The sequence below is a fragment of the Cornus florida genome, unplaced genomic scaffold, assembly GCF_030987335.1.
Source record: "Cornus florida cultivar Cherokee Brave unplaced genomic scaffold, ASM3098733v1 CherokeeBrave_3.0.0_Hap2_Chr10, whole genome shotgun sequence".
In the NCBI taxonomy this organism is placed as follows: domain Eukaryota; kingdom Viridiplantae; phylum Streptophyta; class Magnoliopsida; order Cornales; family Cornaceae; genus Cornus; species Cornus florida.
Genome location: NW_026775580.1, coordinates 72,330,771 through 72,348,500, shown reverse-complemented (window position 1 = coordinate 72,348,500; position 17,730 = coordinate 72,330,771). Strand labels below are relative to the sequence as shown.

Genomic DNA, 17,730 nt, shown 5'->3' with positions numbered 1-17,730 from the left:
ATTTCTAACCGGTCATAACTGTTATGCCCTAACCATTATTTGAATCCATAAGAGCATCTCCAATCTAATGCTATATTGGTTGCCATTTCTAAAATATAGCAAGAGATGGTAAAAATGGGTTTTTCAATGCAATGCTATATGGGCTGCCAAATTTTAACTTTGCCAAAACTTATGCCAATTGTAGCACAAGAAATATCTACTGCTATTTCAGAAAATAGAACGGCATAAAGAGAGAGAGAGGGGGGGCGATGGAAACCGAAAGATATGAGTTTTGATTTTTTGAACAATCTGAAATGATATGCCGATATAGGTTTATATATATATATATATATATATATATATTAGATCATAAAAAATTTCATCAAATAGGATTTAATTTGCAAAACAAGAATTACATACCTTGATTAGTTGATTTAGAAAAAAAATTAAAACAAAACCCATACATACAAGTTAGCGTGATCTCCTTCCAACAACACTTCCAAGCACGCAACACCGATCTGATCATAGCCACTGTCCCCAAATCAGGCACTACTTGGTCCAAGTTTTTATTTTTACTTTTTATGTCATAGTAATTCCATGTTTTTCCTTGTCTCCCAAATTTTAAAATTAATCCATTTGTATAAAAAAGTTTTATTTTAACTCAAGAAAAACCTGAAAAGAAAAATATTACTTTTCTTAAGCAAAGTCACATAACAATTTAAAAAATTCTAAATACGACTGAATTATAATAGCAGCAAAGAAAAACAAGCCACAAAGCTAGCTTCTAGCAGCAGATAAAAACCCCAGAACAGCTCCAATCAATTACCTCAAGCATTACATGTCACTCCCTTGAATAATGCTCTTTGTTAGTTATTGTGTTTTTAAGTGATTAGTCCATTATATATACTAAAATGTTAATACTCAAGCTCTCCAATGTATCCTACGGAGCAAAATCACAAAGATACTTGAAACAAATAGATAGAAATGGAAATTTCTAGGAGCAAACAAGGAAAACATCAGAAAAGCAGGAGTGGGATAAATTTAAGTAAGGATTAAAGGGATCATACCATGCTTCTGCATCACTAAAAGAAACTTTATGATCGCTTCTAATGATGGTCTAATCATAACCTGACGCTTTCCCCTCTTCTCTGCATTGTACATGCTCTTAAGAGCATCGTTCAAAACACTAACTCTCACCATCTTCGCTAAAAAGGCTGCAGCAAAATTTTAGAAAGGCATCAGATATATATAACATCATAATTTGACATGCAATCATTAAAAATTTAGAAAAAAAAAAAAAAAAAGGAAGATGTGAAGACATAGATAAATGAAGGTGGACTTCATTCAGGCCAAATAAGAGATTATAAATATCTAAAACCTTGAGTTGCTTTTACTGGGTACAAGAGCAGACATAATTCAGTCACCTTGTCATAAAACATCCAAGAGAAAAAGCGCACTGCATATTTTTTAAAAATCAAACAGATAACAATATGAGAAAACTCCTTTGTACTCGAGCAATTAACCAAATGAACCCAAAGTGCAATTACTTGGGGCATCAGAAGAAAGGCAAATCCCTCCTCATTCCAGACCACTAAAACTACAAGTACCAATTATATTAGATATGGTATAAAAAAACTAACAATTATATCACATTGCAAGGTATAAAAAACTAACAATTTTTAAAATTTTGCATCACTAAAATGATAAGTATGTTTCATTCAAGTAAAATATATACCGTCTTAGTATCATACCCACCGCATCAATTGCTGAATACTGACCGCTAACATTACAATATGTTTTTTCGCCCAATCAATATCCATACCAATGCCAAAAACATATAAATATTTATATATAAAAAACAAAAAACTTGCAAACCATTCAAAGAAAGCACAAATGTGGTATTTATTTCATGGCATTGCAGTGTGATTGCACAGTTAGTAGCTGTCAAGGATCGTACCCAAATGCTCAACCGAAAACCGTCATTACACCACCACACGTTATGAATCAAACGCATGTTTCCATTGTCCATCTATAGAGTCTCAGTGTGTCATACATTCGCTTGATGCTGGCGAAGTAACAAATATCAATCAAATTTGATGTCAAAATTTAATGTCAGAAATTCTGAAAAGACATATAACTGATATATATATATATATATATATATATATATATATATATATATATATATATCTACATAAAGAAACACATACACATACACACACATAAGAGTTCATTCAGCTCCAATAACACAAAAAACAGAGTTTTTTCTTTCATAACAAATATAGAATGCTTCAAATTGTAAAGCCAATTGAACAGAACGACATTAAATAAAAATAAAAATAAAAAGGAAATTATATTTGTCATTTCATGGCATATATGGTCTGATGATTAAAGTGCCTTTTCTTTTTTCTTTTTCCTTTTTATTGCTTTCAATATGTTTTTTCACCCTGTCAAAAACAGCTTTTGGCTTTTGATTGTCTGGTTGCTTCTACGGTTGGATTTGATAAAAGAGTACTATTTCAATAAATATAAATATTTATGGTTAATGAGCTATTTGTTTTGCAATATGGAGGTGCTGTAAATGAATCTGCAAGCTTCTAATTGAGTCTTCTTATCATTTCTATCTGCATCAATAAAACAACATAAGAAATTTTGGGCCAGTGCCAGTAGAAATCTTGGCATGATCACCTATTTGGGCCTCAACTAAATTCAGTACTGCCAATTCATTTTGCAGCATTAAGAAGTTCAAATCACCAATAACTAATCAGTTGAAATCAAATTGAAAATTCTGAATCCAGGAATGTTGATGTACACTTATCAGTCAGTTACTCTTAGGCAGTTGGTGATGAGTGGAACTCCAAGGTGCTTTATAAGGAGAGTACCTAAGCCAATTCCTAGTAGCTTTCAATGTACCTTTATTATAATGCTTGCTTTGCTTGGTTTAATTACAGCAACTTTACAACTTGCTTTTCTTTCTCATACTTTAACTATTACAACTTTGTAGGTCAAGAAAATAGGATTGCGGTTGCCGTTATTTTTTTTTGTTACCGCTATATTTTTTGTATGGCTCATGAAGAAGTTGCATATATAGAAGAGAGAGACTTTATAGAGCAAGAAGATAGGAAGAATTTTTGTTTTATTTTGGTTAAGTAAAGATGTAAGGTGTGGATCATGAACTTCTTTGAAATTTGTATATTGTTAATTTTTGTATATAACAATGATTTGGAATTGGTTATATATATATATATATATATATATATATATATGATGTTATTCGCCAGTGGTAAGTTATTTTAGTTATGATGTTATTTTTTTTTATTTATTTAGAGTTTGCTTCTGGGGTCCTTGTAAGGCTATAGTAGGGAAAAAAAAGCATCATAGGGGCTATATACTAATTTTTAAAAAAAAAAAAAAAAATTATATAACACTTTCCACCACGGTTTTGCACCGTGGTGGGAAGTCGTCTTTTTACTATGGTTCTGCACCGTGATAGAAAGTCTCTACTTACTATCATGGTCGTTTCCACCACGGTTCAAAATCGTGGTAGAAAGTGTTTTTCACCATAATAAAAAACTATTTTTCTTTTAGTGGAATAATCAAAGCAATTAAATGTTACAAGCAAAGAACAACATTCAAAGGTACGTACTACTATTATTTAAAATTGAAATTAATTATTTGTAACATATTATTCATGATCATGATTTGGAATGAAAAATACAAATCGAGAAACATACCTTATTATTATCAGATTCGTGAAACATACCTTATTATTATCGGATTTGAGAAGCATACCTTTTTTTTTCGATAATTAAAATATTGTTCACATTGGCGAGTTGAACGAAGGACCTCCAAAGAGGAATTTTGAGAAGCATACTGTGGAGGGAAAAAATCCCCTCCAATAAGATGACTCCACATCATCACGGGCACAAATCTGTCTTCCAAAAAGCCCATCATGCTCAAGCCAAAATTAAATATATTCTTAGCCCAAGATCACTGTTATTTGCCCTCTTACCTTTATCTGGGCCAAATCAAGAAAGTGTTAGCCTGATTTGTTCATATTAAACAACCGGCCCATTATTCAAGACCAGTAGGTTGATGCTATAGCTGGCCCAGTTATTCAAGAATGAACAAATCCTGCTTGTTGAAGGATTTACCATAAAAGGAAAACTCTGCAATAGAAAGTTCTACACAAAGCAAGTTCTGTGGATGGAAAATTAAACAATGGAAAGAACTCTAATTGTAAAGAATGTCTACATGGAAAGAATTGGAGGACAAGCAATGCGAGTCCTACCATAACTCTACTACTTTTTATGTATAAATAGAGGCCAAGACCTCCAATAAAAGGAATCCAAACATACAAGTAATTCTACGCTTCTCTATATACTGTTCTTGTTTATTGTTTGTTGAGTGAGTAATTTTATTTCTCTTAATCATTATTGGTTGGGCAAAATTTTGCACATACACTTTGCCGCCGTCTGTGGGAACCGTGTGCAAATATATTCCCACTCCTGTTTCAAGTGAATTCTGCTACTACCATCTGGAATGTCGAACGGAGGATCTTCAGCGGATCAATAAACGGAGTTGATGCAAAAGATGCATGAAGAGTTTCTACACCAGTTTGAAGTACTTCACCAAGCGAATGAAGCTAGCATGGCTCAGATCGCCTTGCTTCAACAGCAGAATAACACTCTTCAAACGGTGATGGCTCAGTTGACACCACCGCCACCACCAGGTGATACGGTAGCACCACCCCCTAATCAGAATATTCCTCTAGTTAACGGGCCTCAACCTAATGGGGCAAGACCCAATGAGGCTCAGCCAAACGAGGTTCAACAACAGTAGAGGACAAGGACCGAGGCAGTTGCTTCGGACAACTTCCCTCGTCGCACGCAGGACGAGCAAGCCGAGTCTAGTCGTAAGCTTACGATACGGTCTAATGGTATTCCAGATGGCGCTGGTGTACAGGATGCCTTTGATGAGAAAAGACTCCTGAAGATTCAGACACCCGCTGAGATGGCTAAAGAGCACAAAAACTCCCTTGCGAAGACTCCTTTCACTGACGATGTGTATATTGTTAAGAGGCCCAAGAAATTTACTATGCTTTCTTTTACTCAGTTTGACGGTACGGGAGATCTTTCTCGGCACCTGGATTATTACGCCCAAAAGATGGCTTTGGATGACCGTAATGATCCTTGGATGTGCAGAGTTTTTCCTACTAGTTTGACAGGAGCTGCACTAGAGTGGTTTAGGAATAGGCCACACAAGTCCATCCCAGATTACGTAACTCTATGCACCATGTTCCTAACACAATACTGTGGAAACAAGAAGCAAAAGAGGAGTATTGTTAGACTCTTCACCGTAAGGCAAAAGAAAGGGGAAACATTGTAGGATTTCTTATCCAGATTGTCATCCCGCGACTGCTATAGAAACATTCAAACTTGCAATGGTTCAAGGGACGAAGTTTTATACTTCCTTGGTCAAATATTCTCCTCCCGACATACAGACTCTCAATGCTAAGTCCCAGATCTACATCCGGCTCGAGGAGAATGTAACCCACCGAGCGCAGCATGCCACCCTCATGACAATGGAGAACAAGCTTCAGGAGAAAACTCCAAATTCAAAAATCCAGAAAAGCCAGCGCACCTCAATGCCAATCACCCAGGCACCTGAGAAAAGGCAAAGGATAAAGGAAGGGTTTACACCTCTCCGAACTACCTTGGCTTGGCTCTTCCAAGAGAATAAGATGAGGTTCACAACCCCCGCAGCCAATGAAGCAACCCTTGGAATAGAGGGACAAAAGCAAGCGTTGCACTTATTATCGAGATTATGGGCATTCAACCAATGATTGCAGATCCCTTACGCAACAAGTGGAGAACATGATAGTTAGAGGTGAGTTGACAGATTATCTCACAACAAAGGAGTATGTGAAGCCCCGCGAGGTTTACCCTCATAAGGTAGAAGGTAATCAAGTAAAATTCATTCATGCAATACATGGTAGATCTGAAGATGATTAAGAGTCTGAGGAGGTATACAGATCCAGATTGAGGGCAGCCCATAAGCTCAGAAAGTTATCTTCGATCAATGCTATCGCTTCGGGCAGCATCAGTATTGGATTCGGCGATGGCGACCTATCCAGAGTTCAACTTCCCCACGAGGATCCATTGGTCATCAGTCTCTTAATGGCGAATTGCATGATTAAGAGGGTTCTGATAGACCTAGGGAGTAGTGCCAACATCATCACAAAGGCGGTCTTTGAGCAGCTAGAGATCCCGTCATCATCAATTCGACCTACTTCCAGCCCATTGATGGGGTTCGATGGCACAAAAATAGATCCCCTTGGGGTAATTGACTTATCCGTAACCGCGGCAAAGAGGACTCTGAAGGAGAACTTTGTCTTAATAGAGATTCACCCTTCTTATAATCTTATCATTGGAAGAGGCTGGATACACTGAATGAATGGAGTCCCGTCCACCCTTCATCAGGTGATGCGGTGCTTATATCCGGATGGAAAAGAAGTTATTAATCTATGGGGAGATCAAGTTGCTACAAAAGAATGCTATATGCTGACACAGGCTGAAGTAAAGAAGATGTCTAAACAGCCTCAACCAGGCGTGACTCCCTGGAATACACCCAAATAACAATTACAAAGCCCACTGCCCAAGTATCTTAAGGTAGAGGAGGAAGAAGAAGCTGTAAAGCCTACCGAGGAGATCCTTGGAGCCATAGAAGTTATCCTCGGCGACCCTCAGAAGGTCACTTATTTAGGTTCTTCCTCCATATCTGAAGAGATGGAAGCATTAATCGACGTCATTCGAAGCAATGCAGATGTTTTTGCTTGGGATCATTCGGACATGGTAGGAATCGACCCTTTAGTCTCCTGCCATAGCCTGAAGGTGGATCCGGAGTTTAAACCGGTTAAGCAGAAACACCGAAGATTTGCCCTAAATGCAATCGCATTATAGCTGAAGAAGTGAACAAGCTGTTGCAAGCAGGTTTCATTCGAGAGGTGTAATATCCACAATGGCTGTCAAACGTGGTGGTGGTCCAAAAGAAGAATGGGAAGTGGAGGGTTTGCATAGATTATACCAACCTTAACAAAGCCTGCCCTAAAGACAGCTTCCCTTTGCAAAAGATAGATCAGATAGTTGATGCTACTACTAGCTACGAGAGGTTTACATTCCTCGATGTGTACACAGGATATAATCAGATTCCTATGAATCCAGAAGATGAGGAAAAAACTGCTTTCATTACAGAAAAAGGCACTAATTGTTACAAGGTCATGCCCTTCAGGCTGAAGAATGCCGGGGCCACTTATCAACGCCTTGTTAATAAGATCTTCGACAATTTGTTAGGAAAGACGGTTGAAGCATACATAGATGACATGGTGGTTAAAAGTGTGAAAAAGGAAGACCATCCTAAGCACCTCCAAGAAGTCTTCAATACTCTGAAGAAGTACAACATGAAGCTGAATCCTTCCAAGTGTTCCTTCGCAGTATCATCAGGTTAATTCCTCGTCCATATTGTGAACAAAAGAGGGATAAAGGTAAGCTCGACTCAGGCTAAGGCCCTCATGCAAAATTAAGAACCAAAAACTTGTAGGGAGGTGCAAGTTTTTACCGGTCGGATCGCAGCTCTCAGCCGGTTTATATCTCGATTATCAGATAAGTGCAAACCGTTCTTCGATGCCATAAGATCTAAGAACAAGGATATATGGGGACCTCAGCAGCAGATGGCCCTCAATCAACTGAAACGTTATATGGCCGAACCTCCAATTCTATCCGCTCCAAAACCTGGAGAAGTTCTTATTATGTATTTAGCAATTTCTAGTATAGCGACAAGTGCAGTGTTAATCAGAGAAGAAGGAAAGAATCAATACCCAGTCTTCTACACAAGTAAGACAATGACGGATGCAGAGACACGATATAGCAAAGCACAGAAAATCATCCTAGCCTTGGTTTATGCAAAGAGGAAGCTTCGGCATTATTTCAAAACTCATAGCATCGTGGTACTCACCAACTACCCTATACGGGGTATACCCTCTAAGCCAGATTTATCTGGAAGAATTACCAAATGGGCCATCGAGCTCAGTTCCTTCGACATAACGTATGAGCCGAAGGTGTCAAATAAAGGACAAGCACTAGCAGATTTTCTCCTCGAATATGAGGATACTCCTAAAGAACCAGAACTCCCTGAACCATAGTGGGAGCTTCGGGTCGATGACTCCTCGAACTAAACAAATGTAGGAGTTGGGGTTGTTATATCAACACCCGAAGGCACCAAATTGCAGCAGTCAATTTGCTTGAATTTCCCTGCTATTAACAATGAGGCCGAATATGAGGCTTTACTTGCTGGTCTTCGATTGGCCAGCCGACTTCAGGTACGGTCTTTAAAAGTTTTTAGTGACTCACAACTTGTTATAAATTAAGTGACAGGTCAGTATCATCCCAAAGAAGAATGGATGAAATCATACAAACAAGCTGTAGAGAATGTTACACGAGGATTCAATCAAGTCGAATTCTACCAGGTACCTCGTGTTGAGAATGCTGAAGCGGATCAATTGGCCACAGCAGCGTCATCTTCAAATGAAGATCTGACTCGAATTGTGCCAATTGACATCCTGGAAGAACCTAGCATCAACCCTCAAGCATGGGACTCTTCCAAACCAGAAAATTGAGGTACGGAAGCTTAGATTCACCGTAGCTAAATATGCCATCATCAATAACCAATTGTACCGGAAGTCATTTTCAGGTCCTTACTTGAATTGTTTAAGCCCCACTGAGGCTCTTGTGGTATTGAAGCAGATTCATAACGGAGATTGCGGCAATCACTCTGGGGGCAGATCCCTCGCACATAAGGTTCTAACTCAAGGCTATTTCTGGCTATACTTGGCTCAGAATGCTGAAGAGTATGCCCGGAGATGTGATAAATGTCAGCGCCATGGTCCAATAAAGCATCAACCTGCCAAAGATTTGCACGCAATGGCAAATCCGTGGCCATTTGCACAGTGGGGGATTGATATGGTGGGCCCTTTACCCAAGACCGTGGAACAAAAGGAATACGTGCTGTTAGCTACAGACTACTTCACAAAATGGGTGGAAGCCGAGGCTTATTCAAGTGTGACCCATGAGCAGGTAAAAAGCTTCCTTTAGAACAACATCATTTGCCGGTTTGGGGTACCAAAAGTCATTATGATGAACAATGGTAAGAACCTCGACAATAAGAGTACAAGAAAATTCTTCACCGAACATAGAATTGTACAAAAGCTGGATGCAGTCAGTCATCCACAAAGGAATGGGCAAGCTGAAATAACTAACCGAACCATTTTCAGTTGTTTAAAGAAGAAGTTAGAGAAACTCAAAACAAAATGGTATGAGAATCTCCCCCAGGTGTTTTGGGCATACCGGACCACTCCACGGTAGCCCACCGGGGAAAGTCTATTTGCCATGGCCTACGGTTCTGAAGCTGTGATCCTAACCGAGGTGGCAATTCCAACCCTTCGGACATTCTTGTTACTTGAAGGAAATAATGGGCAGCAGCTTGAACACAGCCTTGATCTCCTGGATGAGAAGAGGGATGCTGCAGCAATTAGGCTTGCTTCACACCAACAACAGTTGCGCAGTAGCTATAACAAACGCGTCAGGTTCAGAAGCTTCATGGTAGGCGATTGGGTTTTGAAACAAGAGACAACTCATGTAAAGAAGCTAGAACCTAATTGGATCGGACCTTATAGGGTTACCGAAGTAGTGGGGAAGGGAGCATACCGTTAGCCAAAGCTGATGGACGTCCCATTGCGCGTCCTTGGAATGCGATACACCTTAAAAGGTACTACCATTAGATAAGTTTGTAAATTTTGCAAGAATTTCTTCACACAAATAAGGCTGCTTATGCCCACTGTCAGTCAATTTATTTCTTTATGCTGCTTCTATCATATTCGGTGTGGGATACAATTCTGCTTCATTTCTTTCTTTCTATAAAAATGGGGGCTATACTAGTATCCTACAATTATGCGATTTTTATGCATTTTTATGCATACACATTATGCAATTTTTATATGCCAAGACGCATTATGCAAATTTTATGCCAAGAAGCAATGCCAAAACCAAGATATCAAAAGGCATTCTTCACAATGATTCTTTTTTAAACCTAAGTTCTGGCCCATATTTAAAGCTCTCTATCCCATATCGATAAGAAAGTATGTTTTGCATTCCGTTATATATGGAAATATTAAAATAGTTGAGTGCAGTGTAAGGAGGGCCCACTGGTATTAAAAGCGGCCAAGCCTAATATTAGAGGCATTCCTTACACTGACCTTTTTGTAAAGCTTGAATTATTGACTTATATTTGACAAAATTTAATCTATGTCCCACATCGAATAGAAGTAAAAAAGGGATGCAGTTGATATATACATAATCCACCACATTTGGTCGCCAAGAAGAGAGTCTCAGTGGAAGAAAGTCTCCAAAATAAACGAATAGGAAATTTCCCAGTCACTGTTACTCGTTTTCTTGGCCTCCTATCATTTTTAAATCTTTGGCCTCATGATAGGTTATTACAAAAAAAATATATATATACATAAGCGAATGGTTCGGCACACTTCCCCTCAAGCTCAGTGCCGGGGAATGATTCATTCGCTACGGACACTAAATGTCCGGTTCAGCAAATTTCCCCTCAGGCTTAGCGCCGGGGAGTAATTCGTTCGCTACGGACCCTAAGTGTCCGGTTCAGCAAACTTCTCCTTAGGCTTAGCGCCGGGGAGTAATCCATCTGCTACGGACCCTAAGGGTTCGGCTCAGCACACTTCCCCTTAGGTTCAGCGCTAGGGAGTGATTCATTCGCTACGGACCCTAAGGGTCCGACTCAACACACTTCCCCTCAGGCTCAGCGTCGGGGAGTAATTCATTTGCTACGGACCTTAAGTGTCCGGTTCAGTAAACTTCCCCTCAGGCTCAGCTCCAAGGAGTTATTCGCTACGAATCCTAAGTGTCCGGTTCAGCAAACTTCCCCTCAGGCTCAGCGCTGAGGAGTAATTCGCTATGGACCCTAAGTGTCCGGCTCAGCACATTTCCCCTTAGGCTCAGTGCCGGGGAGTGATTCATTCGCTACGGACCTTAAGTGTCCGGCTTAACACACTTCCCCTCAGGCTCAGCGCCGGGGAGTGATTCATTCGCTACGGACCCTAAGGGTTCAGCTCAACACACTTCCCCTCAGGCTCAGCGCCGAGGAGTAATTTATTTGCTACGGACCCTAAATGTCTGGTTCAGCAAACTTCCCCTTAAGCTCAGCGCCGAGGAGTAATTCGCTACAGACCCTAAGTGTCCGGTTCGGAACACTTTCCCTAGGATCAATGTTGAGGAATAGAACACCTCGGACCTTGAGCATCCGGTCCAATACATTTCTCCTCAGGCTTAATGCGGAGGAACCAATTGTCTTAGGCTTTAAAATGCCTGGAGAAAATGTCTTGTGGAAGTCATACTCACTGGCTCTACTCCCAGTAGTATGAGCCACAAGGTTGTCCCACATCGAAAAAATACAAGAAGAAAAGAGTATATACATATCTACTCCACACAAATCCATTTCAAGAAGGGTTCCCTTGACAGTTAAATCACTAGGGGGAAAAACAATCCTCTGGTATCAGGTAAACTGTCAAAGGAGATCCCTTCTTCATAACTTATTTATTTTTGCTTCGGACTATAATAAATATGGAACCCTCAGGCAGGGTACTTTTCTTAAAACATTCCCATGTAGCAAAGTGTGTGCAATATTAAAAGCATTCGGGAATATTCAATCGAGGCAAAATTAAGGCGTCACTGCCTGAAAAACATAGTCATATCATTCCAAAAATTGTTTCATTACAAAAACAGGATTACATGATCCTACTTCCTTTTCGGATCAAACGGAGCAGATTCAAAAGCGTCCACCACAGCTGGACTTGAAGTTGAAGGAATTGAGGGGCTAGGAGCAACTGTAGGAGTTGTTGCACTTGGAGCCGGAGGGACTTCGGGATGAGCCTTCACCATCTCAGCAAAGAGCACTTCAGCTTCTTGAGCTTTCGGACCCTCATCATAGGGGAAAGACACCCCTATGTGAGCATCAAAGGCCTCAGGATCTGTCGTTTTTTCACCTAAGCCTTGATTAAAGCCGGACCTGTAGGCCTTTGCGCTAGACAAGCGCACTAAGCTGGAGTAACGCCCCTGCATTTGCCTCCCTGCAATAATACAGGTGCTAAGGGCATCGTTCAAATGCTGAACCTCAGCCTCCAGTAACTCCACTTTCGCATCAGAAGTAGTCAGACGCTTCTTATAAACATCCCTAGCTTCGTATGCAATTGTTGCATTCATAATGGCATGAGATGCCTTCTTCTCAAAATTACTGAGGTCCTTCTCCAGCTTTTGAAGGGAGAAAGATTGAGCCTCAGTAGTGGCACAAAGATCCATCATGTGATACAGGCCCTACACCATTAGATAGTAACAATAACGATGTAAGTAAAGTGACAAGATGATTACGAAAATGGAAGAAGAAGGGAGGAGCAAACCTCTATGGCTCGAACAGGGGTAGAAGGGAGTAGCTGTTCCAATCCCATTCTACCAATAATCTCTTCGTCTTTGGGGAGCCACATTCCACGAGCAACTGCCAGCGCTGCAGATGGGTTGGTAATTATAGAATCACCGGTATGGAGGACTAATTTGTCAGCCCTCAAGAAAGAAGGAGTCCAAGGTGCCCCAACCTCAGCCAGGACGTAAGCTCTAACCTCCTCTTCAGGATCGGTCTCTTCAGCCTTCTTTCCTTTACTTTTTGGATTGGAAGCACTTTTAGATTTCGTAGTTGAAGAAAAAGTCAACCTCGCTTTCTTGTGCAAAGGAATTTCATCAATCTCCTTCTCTTGTTCAATTGAGCGCAATATAGTCAAAAGGGCATTCTCTGCAGCCTTTCTCTTTAAAGCTTCAGCCCTTTGTTTTTCTTCCTCAGTCATTGAGAAGCTATCAAAAGATGGAAGTGAGAGGTCCATGAGGTCTACAGTTACAGCTCTGGAAGCAATTGCTTTAAGGTTTGTGGAAGTAAGCAAGTCCTCAACAGAATGAGGCTCTTTCCAAACCTGCTCTTCAAGAAAGGAAAGCCTTTTCTTGGCAGCAGAGGAGGGGAATGTCACTAACAAAATACCAAGAAACTCATAAATATACTGAAAGAATAAGACTTGACATGGGAAACAGCCAGAACAATCTTTATGAAGAGAGGGGGGACGTTCTATACCTAACTTCCCAAACTTGTGTGGGATTGGGAGTTTGCTCGATTGAGGTACAACCCATCTCCCTTTAACAATTACCATCCTCTCTTTCCACTTCTTTTCAGAAGTAGGGAGGTCTGTACATATCCTCTGGTGCAAGAGAGAGGTAAAATAGAAACGACCAGGTTCGGTTCCATGCTTGGAAATAGTGTAAGTGTTCAGCAAGTCAGCCAGAGTCAGGTCAAGACTCTCTAGCCATCGGTGAATTAGGAGTGCCGAGATTATTCGAAGGAAGTTAGGGTTTACTTGTAGGGGTGTAATCCCTAATTTGTTAAAAACTAAATGGTAAAAAGGGTGAAGGGAGAATCGAAGAGTGTTAAGATGCTCAACAGAGAGGAGCAACTCGTCATCCCCGACGTCCTCGCTGGCACAAAAATCGGCGCCCTTGGGGTATTCTACAATTTCTATCTCCTCGGGAATCTCAAAATCTTCCATTACGGATTCAATGGAAAACTTAATACGACGAACAGATAAAATTGCATCTATTTCTTCCTTAGTAAAAATACTATCCGACCTAGAGGTGGATGTCTCAGCCTGGAGTGGGGAAACATCTGGCTAATTAGCGAGTCATTTGCAGACCTAAGGAAGTTCGAAACCCTATGAGGAGGAACCCTAATGAGATTAGGGGAAGACGAGGGCATGGATTCAGAATCCGCGATTTCTATATGTTCAGGAGTAGTCGAAGTACTCATAATGCAAAATTGGAAGAAGAAGATGAAGAACTAACATGGTGATATGAGAATGTGAAGAACGCAAGGGATGAAACGAGCGCAGTGAAAACAAAAACAAGTCTTGAAGAAGTCCTTGAGTCAGAATAACAATAGACACAAATGGAAACGCCTCGTGCGAGAGTGGCAACTGCACAACTTCAATTCCCTTTTAATTAGGAGCCGTAATCCAATTAAAAAGGAATTGGGGGCAAAGTGTGGAAGGAAAAAATCCCCTCCAATAAGATTACTCCACGTCATCACGAGCACAAATCTGTCTTCCAAAAGGCCCATCATGCTCAAGCCCAAATTGAATGTACTATTAGCCCAGGATCACTGTTATTTGACCTCTTACCTTTATCCGGGTCAAATCAAGAAAGTGTTAGCCCAATCTTCTTATATTAAACATCCGGCCCATTATTCAAGACCAGCTGGTTAATGCTATAGCTAGCCCAGTTATTCAAGAATGAACGAATCCTACTTGTTGAAGGATTTACCATAAAAGGAGAACTCTGCAATAGAAAGTTCTACACAAAGCAAGTTCCGTGGATGGAAAATTAAACAATGGAAAGAACTCTAATTGTAAAGAATGTCTACATAGAAAGAATTGGAGGATAAGCAATGCAAGTCCTACCATAACTCTACTACTTTTTATGTATAAATACAAGCAATTCTACGCTTCTCTATATACTGTTTTTGTTTATTGTTTATTGAGTGAGTTGTTTTATTTCTCTTAATCATTATTGGTTGGGCGAAATTTTGCACATACACATACCTTATTATAATTGGATTCAATGATTAAAAAAAAAAAAACTATTTTCAATAATTATCATCACAAGCATTGCAGGTGCATTTTCCTATTATATATAAATTAGTGTATATGAATCCATATTCCCTTACTAGGAATTTCTTGATGAAGTAGAAATAGAAGATAATATCCCGAAGGTGCAAGATTGACTGAACTCGGTGTCATTATTGTCACTTCATAGGTGGAATTCCCTAAATTTATCACATTCTCTCCACCAACCACCAACAATCTTTGATTCATTGAGAATGAGTGTGTGTTAAATGATGGTGCTACCATTGTAACTGAGACCAAATCTGCATTTAGCACGCCTGTTACCGTGAACTGAACTGTAACCTTCTGCCCATAGAAGAGCTTAGCTTGAGAAATGGGTGAAACAATTCTCGGGCGCAAATTTGCATTCTTTGGATCCAAATACGATGGTGAGAATGCTTCCAAACTTAATTCCGTCGGGGAAAGGGCAGTGAAATTATAGTATCGATGAGGATTGCTACCACCAACAAGAATCCTCCCATCACGCAACAGAATTGTAGCAGAATGATACATACGTGGTATGGTAGCTGGATTTTGTATCTTGAACCGAGACCCAATTGGACGGTCTGTTTGGTAAATTATGGGTTTGAGAACCGGGTTACGACCATTACTCCATCCAGCAGTACCCGCGGCTGCACCGTTTATGATTAATACATTACCGTTCGGTAGTAAAAGCATGTCACCCATGACCCGAGCCAGTGGCATTTCCTCCACAACCCAATGAGGATCCGGGTCGGTTATTTTGATTCGCCCGCACGTATTCAAAGCCCCGACAAGTTGCGCCTTAGGACACTGGTGAATGCTCCATTGGGTGCACCACCACAAACCAGAACTTCAGCTTCAATTTGAGGTCCCTGTAAGTCCTTCAATGGAAGGAGAACTGAAGACCCAGTTGTCGGGTAAGTCCGAGGCTCGCCGCCTGGGATTTCCGGGTACGCCCTCACGACCACACCTTTCAAATAATTGAATAATATAGCTCGATTTTTAGCAAAAATAAACAAATTTCCATCAACATTAAGAAAAACAAACGGGTATAAGTTGTTCTCAAAATGTGGACCACTGGTCTCAGCTAAAAACGGTAGATCATAAGTTTGTGTAGACGAAGCCGTTTTCGGGTAAAACTCGTAGTTGAATTGTCTTGTCCCGCCGACAATGACTAGACGGCCGTCCGGCAAGATGTGGGTGGTTGCGTACCACCTTATTTGACTTAACCCAGGGTTGACTTCCTCCCAATCACAGTCACTACATGGCCGATAAATTCTGACCGCATGATCTCCATCGTTCCACCCGCCAGCTTGGATCAGACGGCCGTCAGGCATGACAGCACCTGAGGAGCACCACGTGTCAGTGAGGACCATGAGGGGACTTATAGTGTTGGTTGCGACGTCGTATTCGACTGAGTGGGCCGTGCAGTCGATGGTTAAAGCTTTGTCCTTCGGGTCGTTACGGCATTTGCCGTTTGGCAGTGAGATGTTGGAGTGGCCGAAGTCGGTTCGGTCGAAGATGACAACTCGGTCGTTGTGGAGGAGTTGTATGTGCATGGCTGATATGCCAATGTTGTGACTTAGAAGGTTCCACCGCCCTCCGGCTGCGTGGGTCAGATTCAGGCACGCTGCTATAAACAGTAGCCGCCGGAGGAGGACGGAAAGAAGCATGTTTCTGGTCATGGTCATGAATTTTGTTTTCTAGATATGAAAGGTGTTTGATAGGTGAGAATGTGATGGTGGGGATTTATAAGGTATATATATATATATATATATATATATATATATGAGGGAAGGATTCATGTTTCCACCAAGGATTCATGTTTCCACACGCAAGTAAACGCGGGGAATTTATCTACACTATTTTTTCTTTTTGACAGTAGTAATTAATATTTTTAAATTTTAAAAATGAAAATAGCAACTATTATATTTATGGAAAAAAGAAGATAAAAGTAACTACCATAGCAAAGAGGAATTACTAAAAAATGCAATGTTTTTGGTTTTGGTTTTGGTTTTGGTTTTGGTAGGTGTTTAAGATTTAGTTAATAGGAAAATAAAATAACACTTAATTTGAGCCATGCAACCGCCATAGAAATGGTTTGAAAACTTTTTGGTGAAAATTTTCCTGAACTTATTTGTGCATGGCATGATTTTTTTTTTTTCACAAATAATAAGTCGTATATTTTAACCAAGGTATGAAGGAAGTGATACAAAACTTTCAAAAGTTCAAATTAAAATCATAACATGGAATAGGTTCTTGGCCGGTTGGGCTTCTTATCTTCAACAAAAGTTGAAACCTATTGAGAGAGAGAGAGAAAATTGAAGCTTGAGAGTTCAAGTCTCCACAGAGATTTGAGTATATTTCTAAAAAAAAAAAAAAGAAAGAAAAAAAAGAAAAAGACATTCTAGTGAAAGAAATATGAATTAACAATATAAATGGTACCCATACATTCATTTTTTTGGGTAAGTAAAATGGTACATATACTTGATAACATGCTTTAACATGGAAATGTGTTCGATCTTTCAGTTTGGAGCACTAGAGTTCAATGAAAGAGATAGGGTCCATAGGGAGAATGTGGAGAGAGGGAGAGAGAACATTTTCAATGTTCTTGATTACATTATTTTAGCAATTGTAACTGAGTTTACTGTGATTTCTTTCTAGTCCTTGAGTAAATGACCCTTATTATTATGATTGGGAAATTATAGGGATTAATTATCTTTCATACAACTGCAATTTGAGCAGTGGGGTCGGAGAAGATTGCAGAATATATTGCTTTTGACTCTTGCATTTGAAAAGCAACATTGTCGACCTAATGAACTCAAAAAAAAAAAAAAAAAAAAAAAAGTTGATCTAATTGCTTATTAACTGTTCCTCCAAAAAGTGTTAGCCTGTAGTTAATTAACTATCTGTCTAAATTAAGACCAGTGATAGGGAGTTTG

The 17,730-nt window shown here is 40.0% G+C and overlaps 1 pseudogene; it reads right to left on the bottom strand.

The window, feature by feature from the left end:
* Positions 1 to 14,832: 14,832 nt before the first annotated feature.
* LOC132279778 (aldehyde oxidase GLOX-like) lies at positions 14,833 to 16,473 on the bottom strand (annotated as a pseudogene).
* Positions 16,474 to 17,730: the final 1,257 nt, after the last annotated feature.